Source organism: Cebus imitator, unplaced genomic scaffold, assembly GCF_001604975.1.
Source record: "Cebus imitator isolate Cc_AM_T3 unplaced genomic scaffold, Cebus_imitator-1.0 Scaffold4, whole genome shotgun sequence".
In the NCBI taxonomy this organism is placed as follows: Eukaryota; Metazoa; Chordata; class Mammalia; order Primates; family Cebidae; genus Cebus; species Cebus imitator.
In genome coordinates this window covers 4,961,398-4,973,371 of record NW_016107319.1, presented here as the reverse complement: position 1 = coordinate 4,973,371, position 11,974 = coordinate 4,961,398, and the positions used below count along the sequence as shown (strand labels likewise).

General features: G+C 40.0%; 1 non-coding gene across 1 annotated transcript; it reads left to right on the top strand.

Moving 5' to 3' along the window:
• The first annotated feature begins 1,044 nt into the window (after nucleotides 1-1,044).
• On the top strand, nucleotides 1,045-1,152 carry LOC119472233. The gene has a single exon (XR_005201351.1). It is a non-coding gene; the product is annotated as a U6 spliceosomal RNA (small nuclear RNA).
• Nucleotides 1,153-11,974: the final 10,822 nt, after the last annotated feature.

Below are 11,974 nucleotides of genomic sequence, written 5' to 3'. Positions count from 1 at the left end.
AAAAAAGAGTTAAGAGAATATAACCTTTCAAAAACTCCATGTTCCATAAAAATAGTGTTATTAGGAAGAAAGTCATACTTCTCAGTAACCTCCCTGACACTTGCTCTGTTTGACTTCCCCAGCCACAGCTGGTCTTGAGCATAATGCCATTGATTTTGGGAGATTTTATAAAGATAATTAGATATACTGGAGTGTGTTCTCTATTCTCAGCATTTCTCAGGCTATGCAAAGCCACCGAAACTTTTAAAATATGTACCTGGTGTTTCTCACTTGAGAAACTTTTAGTTGCTATGCATTGGGAAAAAAAAAAAAATCTATAGCAAGCCTTCCTCCTGAAGTATGAAGAAGGAATAAACTATGAGTAGAGATTTTGGCCCCCTTGTTCATTTATGTAAATAATTGTATGAAATGGATATTTAATTTATACATTAGTTGTCTCAGTCCCAAAGCACAACTCTTTCAACACCTTGAGCTTCCTTATGTTGGAAGGGGAAAAAAAGTGCAAAATCATTAGAAACATGATTATGCTTTAATTTAGGTCTTTTAGTTATATAAGCAGAATGCAATTAAACAAGAAGTGCTCGCTATGACTACATATTTCAAACAGGCTTTCAATTTTTCAGTTTTATGTGTATCTTCTGCAATTGCATGAAGCTTCCTCAAGGCTGTGACAGTGAATTATAGCTGTGTTCTTGTAATTATTTTCAGCTTTAAAAAAAGAAAAACTTCACTGCATAAACTATTTGAGTTAAACACATTATACATCTAGTTTTTATTGGGATTCTGTGAGATTTTACACCAACCCTGGGATTCTCTCCATTCATAGATCTAGATGGAAAATCCTCATTGTCACCGTCACTGTCATTGTCTCATTGTTGTCATCACCATGAGAATCGGATGCGCGAGTGTTATCTTCCTTAATCGTTGCAGCAACTCTGTGATCTTCATTATCCCCATATTCTAGATGTGGAATCTGAGGCTTTGAAACATTAACTTGCATAAAGTCAGACAGCTAGAAAGTGTAGGATCTGAAATAGGAAACCAGTGCTCACTTCGGCAGCACATATACTAAAATTGGAATGAAACAGAGGAGATCAGCAGGGCCCCATGTCCAATGATGACATGGGAATGTGTGAAGCATTTCATATTTTTATGAAAGCAGAAATACCAGTTGATCCAGTATCTACCAAGAGGAAAAGAAGTCGTCATATGAGAAAGACACTTGCACGTGCATGTTTGTAGCAGCACAATTCGCAGTTGCAAAAATGTGGAACCAGCCCACATGCCCATCAGTGAACAAGTCGATAAAGAAAGTGTGGTATGTGTGTAACACACACACACACACACACACACACACACCATAGAATGGAGTGTGTGGCTCACACCTATAATCCCAGCACTTTGGCAGGCTTTGCTGGATGGATCACCTGAGGTGAGGAGTTTGAGACCAGCCCGGCCAACATGGTAAAACCCCGTGTCCCCTAGAAGTCCAAAATTAGCCAGGTGTGGTGGTGCGTGGCTGCAGTCCAAGCTATTCAGAAAGCTGAGGCAAGAGAATAGCTTGAGCCTGGGACATGGAGGTTGCAGTGAGCCAAGATTGTGCCGCTGCGCTCTAGCCTATTTGGGAGATCAAGACTAACATTAAAAAAAAAAAAAAAAAAAGGAATTAAATAATGGTATTTGTAGCAACCCGGATAAAGTTGGAGGCCATTTTTCTAAGTGAAGTGACTCAGGAATGGAAAACCATCTCATAGCTTAGCTCCCTTCCACTTATGAAGGTTTTCCATTCCTGAGTTAGTTAACATTATATTAATGTGCTTACATATTCTCACTTACAAGTGTGAGCTAAGCCATGAGGACGTAAAAGTGTAAGAATGACATAATTTATTGTGAGGACTTGGGGGGAAGGGTGGGAGGGTGTAAGGGGTAAAACACTACACACTGCTTGATGGGTGCACTCAAATCACAGAAATCACACCTAAAGAACTTACCCATGTAACAAACACCATCTGTTCCTTCAAAACTATTGAAATATAATAATAAAAGAAAAACGTTGTTTAAAGAAAAGATAAAATAAGAAACCAAGAAACCTGGCTTCACAACCCTTGCTACTAATCTTAAAAATGATTCCAAGTTGGGCAGAAAATTGGGAGAAGCTGTCAGTGGGAACAGGTGTGTTCAAGGAAAACGGGAGAAATGTTAAGAACTTAAAAATCTAAGTTATAGTCTTATCAATTGATTGTGTTACCCTGACTCAGTGACTTAAACTGTTTAATCATAGAATGCCTGCAATGCTTGTGCATATGATTGACTTCTTTGTAGTTAGTATAGTGCTCCTGTTGATGATATTATCACTGTTGTAATTCAGGAAATTTCAGTATCTCTGAAAACTTTTCAGTTGTCTAAGTAATACAACTCATGATGGTGGAGGTGAGTTTTTTAGAGAAATGTTTATATTTTAATCTATCCTTTATACACAGAGCTTTGATTTCTCCTGTCCACTGTGACCTGTGTCTCTCAAGTTGAAAGTGGTTTCTGAGGACTCAGTTGTAATGCGTGGTTTCTTCACGTAACTCGCACAAACTGGCTGAGAGTCTTAGAATTTTTTGACTCACCATTAACTGCAGTACATATCAGTTCAGAGCTCTGGCAAAGACTGTGAATTATGTTGATGTTCGAAGCCAGGCCATGGTTAAGGAAAATGGTAGACTTGTCAAGGCCCTATTTCAGCAGAGAAGGTTAGAGTTGACCCACATTTGGATAAAAATGATTTAAATGTAGAAGTTACATTATCTTGATGACCCTCAGCTCCCCTTGTCTGATAGCCTAAATGAATCAATACCAAAGTTGGGCATAGTTGGCCCATGTCTGTAACACTAGCTCTTTGGGAGTCTACAGTGGGAGGACCATTTGAGGCCAGCCTGGGCAACATGGTGAAACCCCATCTCTACAAAAAATTAGGTAGTCATGGTGGCGCATGTTTGGAGTCCAGGCTACTTAAAGGCCTGAGGTGGGAGGATCACTTGAGCTTGGGAGGTAGAGGTTGCAGTGAGCTGTGATCGTGTCACCGCACTTCAGCCTAGGTGACAGAGTGGACTCTATCTCAAAAAATAATAATTAAATTTTAAACAAAATTAAGCCGACATGGTAATACACATCTGTAGTCCCAGCATCTTAGGGGGTGGAGGCAGGAGGATTACTCGATCCAGGAGAAGCCCAGAAGATTGAGGCTGCAGTGAGCCATGATTCCACCATTGCACTCCAGCCTGGGCAACAGAGGGAGAAAGACCCTGTCTCAAAAACAAAGCAAAACAAAACCAAAAGAATCATTAACACAGTCAGTCTAAGGTTACTTACATCTGGTCTTTCTATTCTTGGGAATCATCCTGGAATCATGTAATTGCTTCCTGGTAACCACATTCGTTGGACAATGAATGGATTGTTGACTCTTCCACTATCAAAGAAAAATAATAATACCATCCAACCCCCAAAATGAGCCTATATTCTATGCAGAGTTGATTAGCTGAAACAAAGTCACTCTTCATAAATGAGGTGATGTCAAAAATAACCACCTTGGTTTTTTTCTCTGTTTTATCTTCATCACATAGCACTGTACCTAGCACATAGTAGGCACTTGATAAATATTTGTTTGCAAGAAATTAAGCCGCATCTATAAAAATTAATAGACTGAGAAGATTTGGACTTTATGATGCACTATACTAGAATAAAAGACTTGAGTTTGTTTTTTTTTCCTCAGAGTACGTTTCATAGCTAGGATTCTATTTCTTAATCTTGGCTGGAACTAAGGAAGTTTTTATCTGTCATCTGATCCAGAAAGTACCCATGGTCCCTGCATGGTAATTGTTACCTTTTTTCTTATTTATGTTTGCTTACAAGAAAACATGAAAAAAACCTTATCTCCTAAAACTGACTGAAAGATGGATTTCAGACCTGAGCAATGGAAGTGGGATTGGCATTCATCATAGTGCAAATGCGAAAGTGCTTTTAGCCCACCAAGTACTGGGTACACTATGCTAACCTTTTTTCTAGTTTCTGAAATATTTATGGAAGAATAATTTGTAGAATAATGAATATAGTTTTCCAGTGGAGCAACAAATGCACACTATATTTCTGCTATTCTTTCTTATTAAATATTCATATGTATATTTTGTGTTTGCTTCATAACTGGCCATTTACCGGTGCTTAACAAGCATAGACAGTCCCACTGAAGAAAAATAACACCAAACAACAGTAAACCAAAAAGCAAACGAATGGAAAAAAGATATCTTATTTCTGCAGCAGTTACATTTAAAAAGTGTTTAACATTTTTAATACAGTCCATATTTCATAAATTCCACATGTCGACATGTCCTAGAGAAAGATGGATGGGTTGACTTGGAGGTATGCCTCTATCTAGTTTTATGTGTGCATCTGGCAGAGCTAATCTTTACTTCCCTTTAGCAGAACACAAAAATGTAATTCTCTAGTAACTGACATAACTGCATCATCTTCCAATATGGACTACATTATTAAATCACGAAGACGGGCAAAACCAGAGTAGTGGGGAAACTTGACTTCTACTTGATAGCAGACCATAAAATGCCTCCTTACTGTGACCCAAAGGAAAAAGAGCATCGACTCTGAGTGCTTGGAATTTGGAAAAACTTCTGAATTCACAGCTACAGAGTCGTGTGTTTGTGCACCGACCTCTGTCATTGAATTTACATACTGCTTTAGAGTTCACAGAGCATTTTTATGGACAAGACCACCATGTTATAGTCAGAGGAAGGACTGCTATTCTCTGCATTCAGTGAGAAAATAGAGGGCCAAAGAAATTTCCAATATGGTACAAATGATTTCTGCAGGACTTTAAATTGTATACATTGCTTTAACACATACAGTTAGGTTTTGCTTGTGTAACTGGGAGAATAACTCATCTAGCAGTCTTCTTCCTATCCCCAAAATAGCCATTCAAAGACAATAGAGAAGGGATTGCCTCCAGACTAAGAACTTAGGTTTTTTTGCAAATGGTAGTTGCAAAACGTACACAGTCATGGGTTAGCAAAAAGCAGGGGACAAGGGTTGCAGAGAGCCTAGTCACTCTGCTTAAGCCTTTAGGAGGAATTTCAAGATGTTGTTGCTTCTAAGACGGATGGAGCTGAAGGACACATTAAGGGTAGAAGAGAGAGGAGAGAATGGCTGAGATATCTGTTGGTTTGTATGCAAGGATTTCTGAGAGTAGTGATATCTAATGTTTGTGTTGCTACACTGTAAATCCTTCAACTTCCCCAAGCAATGTATTGTATGGTCACCATGTGGGCTTATCCTCAAGTATTCCATCTCTTCCCTGCTGGGCAGTGCTGGAAATTTTTGTGGTTTTAGTGGGGCCAGGAGACTAGTTCTGGCCAATGAGCTATAAATGAAAGTGACAAGTGCCGGAACATTTTATTGCTGATGCAAGAGTTTCTAGAAATTTCTTATTCCTCTGACATGGTGGCTAGAAATATTTGAGATGATGATTTTTCCTTCATCCTAGATTGCTGAGAGCCTTTGAGAAGCAACACCACCTTGTCTCATTCCACCACATTCATGATGGATGTGTGATATGAGCAAGAAATAAACTCTTATTATTCCTAAACCTTTTAGATTTCAGAGTCATTTACTGCTACAGCATGGCCTGGTATATCCTGACTGACACACATAGTGTTTTCATGTGGATATTTTGTTTGTGCGTTTGTTGTCAAGGAAAGTCACTGTGCTTCGTGTTAGCCTCAGTTTAATTCAGAGGTAAATCAACAGCAAGAAACATAGTAGAAACTCAGCAAGGGCAAGAAACGGAAATCTGATATATCCCATGAGAGCGTAAGGCCCCCGACAATCTGCAGAAATTTTAAAAAGTGCTTTGGACTTTTCACAAAATGTAGAAGGGGTGTCTGGAAAAAATCTTTTCTAAGGATCAGAGAGAAATTAGCAGCTATCTTTGATAGTTCTCCCAGTACATTCATTTTTCAAGTTAAAGAGAAGGATAGGATTTTTTTTTCTTGTATTAGAGGAGGAAATTAAAATTGAGATAAATAAAATGACTTGTATAAGGTCATACAAATGCTAATAAGCAAAGCCCAGATTACTAAATCATTTGATCACAAATGTAGTGGTGTTTCAGTCTACTCTTTTCAGTTTTCAGAAAGCCGGCTAATAGCCTGAATATATTACAGTTTGACCTTCATTTCAGCAGGATGGGCAAATCATTGACAAAATGGTTGCAAGAATACCAGCCCTTTTAATAAGTTTTCCAGTAATATGGTATTTTTATTATTATTCAATGAATTGATTTTGTGGAATTGGCTTTCAGGGAATTTATTTATCAGCCTATCAGCCTATTTCCTGAAGGGCAGCTCAACACTATACGCCGTAAATTTTATTTGCTCTAATTAACTTCAGACACTCTGTCTCCTAGCTTTCCTAACCTCATCTCTCATCTCTGCCCTATTTATATTTATTGGATGCTCTGGTATATAATTATTAGAAGTTTCCCTTCACTTTTAAAACTATGATTTCATCTTTGTGTATATCATTAATTGATGACCCCATCATGACCTTCACTGCAATTGACATACTGATTTGCTATAAAGTTACAGATAGGTTAATTAGATTATTCACTATACAGGTAGATGCACCATAAATTTCCATTGTCATTTTTAAAGCCACTATCATCTACAAAACATCAGTATGTCAGGAGATGTTTTAGGAGCCTCAGGTAAGGTCCAGTTGTGTTATTCTACTTAACTGTGTTCTATATCCCTGTTTAATCATAATATTCTTTCCATTGGAGGTCAAGTCAGCCTCCGAATCCTACTTAACAGTGTTCCTGGTCCTTACTACCACTCTCCCTGATTTGACTTTGGAATGGAAGCATTTTTGCCTTCCCTTTTCTGTTTATGGTGCTAAATTTACAAAGAGGTTTGAGACATTTTGAATTATCTTGTAAAAATGTGAATCTTGCCTCAGTTAAATTTGATGATTTCCTTTAAAATATTATTTAAATTTTCATTGCATCATTTCTTTTATCTGTTCAATGCCCTTTCCACCTCTTTATCTGTTACTCTTCTAAAATAATCTCAGTCTTTCATACTTGTAGTCCCTCTGTTTGGTCCATCTATGCAACTGAACTTTCCTCCAGATTCAACTCCTTTCTCCTCAAGGGTCTTCCTGGTAGTCCCCTGACTTTCCAAGTTATTTCTTGTCAGTAGCTGGTGGTACATGCACAGCTTTCTAATCATGGGATATTTCATCTAAATCTGTGTGATCCTTTAGGACATAAAGAGAGCAAAACTTGCCACCTGGGGCAGCAGCGTGAAAAGAAGGCCAAGAACAGAATTAGCCTTGGGAGAAAAATAAGACCTAAGGTTGTCTGGGCAGATGAGGCAGGCAGAGAGAGAGCCTCTGTTGTTCCTGACCACTGCCTTGGTTTGCAATAATATTCCTTCCCACTCCAATCACTGCAAGCCACTACCCTGCTGCAGGGATGAACATGTGACCAAGGTCCAGCCAATCAGGCTTTGCTCTTCTCCTGTGTTGATGATTGGTCCAGGGTGGCCATGTGATACAAGCTGGGCCAGGTAGAGAGATTTCCTGAAACCTTGCTAGTCAGGTTAGAGAGCTTCAGAAATGTGAACTCAGAGGAGGCTGGAAGCTGAGTAGACTTTTTCTTTGTAGCCTTTCTGAAATGGGAACTGGAAGGAGCAGGGTGGGGAAGAAATGAACTCAAAAAAAAAAATTAGCAGTAAAGAAATCTGGATGAATAGAGTACTGAGTTGTATGATGATCCAGATTCAGTATGATTTCTTGGACAATGAGTATATTAGGATTGTATTTGATTGTGTTGTATTATAATTAAGATTAATATATTTTTATTATAGTATGTCTTGTACTATTGAATGAATAAATCAATATATAAATGTTTTGGAATTACTGGACAGCAAACTATATACATTTTATGTGGTTGACAGAAATAAGCTACTTGAAGCTCTTGAGCGGAGTGATAAAAAGATGTAAATGCTACATTAGGAGATTCAGTCTATTAACAGTTTTTCAAGATGAATACACCAGTGAGAGCCTAGGCAGGGCTGAAAAATATATGGCCTGTACCTTCTACCTTCCCCTCCTATGCCTGTGGCAGACATTGCCAATCAGTCATGGCTCTCTTAGCCACCGAGTCTGAGCTGGCCTCAGCATCCTTCTCAATGCAGTGCTCCAGGCAGTGACTATAGATGATCACAGTTGGCACACAAAATGAAACCCATTTGCTCTCCCAAGCTCACAGGCAAGGGGGATAGCCAGGAGTCTAAGCATTAATTAGATGTAATGTTCTCAAGATTAGACCTAGGTAGGGAGAGAGCAAAGGAAGGGAGAAGATCTAACATTTACAATATTAGTCTGCTTGGGCTACCATAACACAGTGCTACAGATTGGGTGGCTTACACAAGTAGTTTCTCACGCAGTTCTGAAGACTAAAAGTCCAGAATCAAGGTGTTGGCATGTTGGTTCCTTCTGAAGGCTTTGACCAAAGGGTCTGCTCCAGGCCTCTCCCTGGCTTGTAGAGGGCCTTCTACATAGAGAGCCTGTGCATCTTCACATCCTCTTCCTCTGTGTATGTCTGTGTCCACATGTGCCTGCTCCTCCTCATGTAAAGACACCAGTCATACTGGCTTATGGCCCACTCTGAGGACCTCATTTTAACTTGATTCCCTCTAAAGATTCTGTTTTCTAATAAAGTCACGTTCTGAAATGTTGGAGGTTAAGACTTCAACATATGAATTTGGGGAAACAATTTAGCACATCACACTGGGTGCTTACCATAAGGCAAACATAAGCTTGTATACCATCATTCACTTGAGCCTCAAGGTAGCCTACATAATGAATACTTTTATGCTCCCTATTTTACAGAACAGGAAACTGAGGCTCAAAAATCTTAACAAATGTAGTAAAAGTTAAACATCCATAGTTGCTGTATAACAGGATTCAGATGCAGGCTGCTACTGGTTAATTGACATAGTATAAAAAGAAGGGAACTTGGGTATGTATTGGAAATAAAGGAGAAATAAAAAAAAATTAAAATCACCAAAGTCTCTGGACTTAGTTTCTGAAAAAATGGTGATGTCAGTCTTGCTGTTTAATATTTCAATGGCCCCCTATTCCCTGCAGGTTAAGATGTAAATTATTTAGCAGGAAAATCAAGGCTGCTGATGGTCTTAGATGCCTCATCAATTCTGTCTCTAGCTGCTCTCTTCCTGGCCCCTCTGTCCAGCAACTGTGGGCAATTTATTTGCAGTCTCCACTGTGGGAAGAGGGAAAAGTCTTGGAGAGGGCAGAGGATGAAGAGGAAGAACACCCTGTGCACTGGATCTCATTCTTGTTGTTTAAACTCTGGGCTACTTTTAGCAGTGAGCCGCATAATTGCAGTTCAGTCACTTAACCTCTCTGATTCTCTCTCCTCCCAACTGGTAGAATCAAGTAGTTTAATTATGCTCTTCCATACAACCACAGGGATCTCTGAGAAGATTAAATGAGATCATGTGTGGCCGAGTGTGGTGGCTCATGCCTCTGATCACAACACTTTGGGAGGCCAAGGCATGCAGATCACTAGTGGTCAAGAGTTCGAGACCAGTCTGGCCAGCATGGTGGAACCACATCTTTACTAAAAATACAGAATTAGCTGGGAATGGTGGTATGTACCTGAGGCAGGAGTGTCGCTTGAACCCGGGAGCAGGGAAGGTTGCAGTGAGCTGAGATCCCGCCACTGCACTCCAGCCTTGGTGACAGAGTTAAACTGTTCTCAATATAAATAAATACATAATAAATGAGGTCATGTATATAGAGTCCTCAGCACAGCGTCTGACACTTGGCAGGTGCCCCTTAGCCGTTTGCATAGGAACCATTCAGTCTGGGAGGTTTGGAGTGTAACATAATCTAGGGTAGCCAAGGAGGCAAGTTCCTTAGCAAGCTAGAAACACAAGACCAGGGTGCAAGTGGCATTCCTGAGGGTACCCGTTCTGTTTCTTTGCCCATTTTCAGAGGCTTTATGTTCACTCCCAGGAGTGAACCACCATCTTCCTGCCCCACTCCTGCTTTCCATTATACCTACCAGGAGTTATGAAAATTGGACTGGGATGTCTTCAGCAGCTTCCCCTTTTGTTTTAGCAATCAATAAATTGCCATTTCTAAAGGTGAGATTCTGAATTCTTAAGGCCAATCTGCAGATATTCTAGATGACTCATATGTCTCCTGACATCGCTGTATTCATAGATGGCTTCTCAAAGAAACCATTATTAATGATGTAATTAGTATGAATGGCTACAGTATATATCAAGCAGATCATTAAGGCAGAGGTGGGGATGTAGCCATTTATATTAAAGATACATTTTATGTTCTGAACCCAAGCAATAGAAAGAAAGTACTTAGATTAGAAATCTCACTTTTCTACACTCTGGATTTTATGTTTTAAATTGTCCTAGACCACCTTCTTGCTTGCTTAATGCTGCTTTTTGTCGGAGTCCTTGGGAATTTGAGTAAGTTAATAAGGCAGCTTTGTTTGTAAAAGCATGTAATCAAGTAAATCACAGCCTTTAAGATCACAGATTTCAGAACCCAATCCATTTAATTAATGTGTTGCTTCTTGGACATTGGAAGAGCTTTTATTTGATTTCACTAGCTGTAAGAATATTTACTTTTAACTTGTTGTGTAAAGGGATCTTCCTAAGGCAGATCGCCATATGTAACTGCTCCACTTACCTTTAAGGGAAAATATTGAAGTAACACCCTCAAGCTGTTCTACTCTGCGTTCAGATCTCAAAGCTAGATTTCTATCTTTGTGTAAGTATTGAAACCTTGCCTCCCACATCCAGGCTGTTCAAATACAAGATAAAATAGTTTCTAAGAATGATAGAGTCCAAAAGTTTTCTATAGTCCTTATAGATGTGAGCTGAAACGCATGTTTTAGTGAAGAGTATTTTTTTCTTCTTCTTCTTTATTCCTCTTTCTCCCCCCTAGGAATTAATGTCCTTCATAGTAGCCAAAATGTTAAATGTTTTTAATAAAAGCTGAGACTTAAGGTAGAGGGGAACATCTTTACCCCCGGTACAAATGACATTGCTTCTTGCTGAGTTCCCAAGTGCAGAGCAGGTGGGGGCATCATGAAAACTGGGGAGTTGCACACAAGGAGGGGGCGTTTTTAATCTCCTGACAAACTCATCCTCTTGGGCATCCCATGCAGAGGGGTGGCTGCTGTGTTATGCAAGCACCTTTAAGGAGCTGCAGAGGAAGAGAGGTGCCTGACGCTGGACCAAGAGGAGCTACTGCAGACAGAAACTGGTTCTGAGGCCCCTTCTGTTCACGGGGCAGGTTTGCTGGCTCCTGGACAATCAGCCGTGCTGCAGAGCCCAGGGCCCAGGCAGCCCGACAGTAAGTGTGTGTCCAGCTTTCCGAACTCTGGGTACTGCCACCCAGCTGCAGCCCTGAGCCTTGATTAACCGGGGCCGGGGACCTGGCATCTTGTTCCAAAGTCACTTGACAACAGCTGCTTTGCCCGCAGTCGCTGCGAGTAACCACAGGTCTACAAAAGGAGTGAGGAAAGCAAAGCCTCTGCCTTTAAGGATCAGACTATTCTTCTTCTTACTAGTGGCTGCAAGGTGTTAAGCACCCACTGTTTGCAAGGAGCTGTATTTATGATGTGTTGCATGCACATCATCTCCTACGTTATCACAAGACCTCAAATATGTTTTATTACCCCCATTTTGGAGAAATTATTGTTAAAAAACTAAACTAGCCAGGTGTGGTGGCTCATGCCTGTAATTCCAGCACTTGGGGATTGAGGCCAGGAGTTTGAGACCAGCCTGGACAACATGGCTATACCGTCTCTACTAAAAATACAAAAATTAGCTGAGTATTGTGGCACACACCTATAGTCCCAGCTACT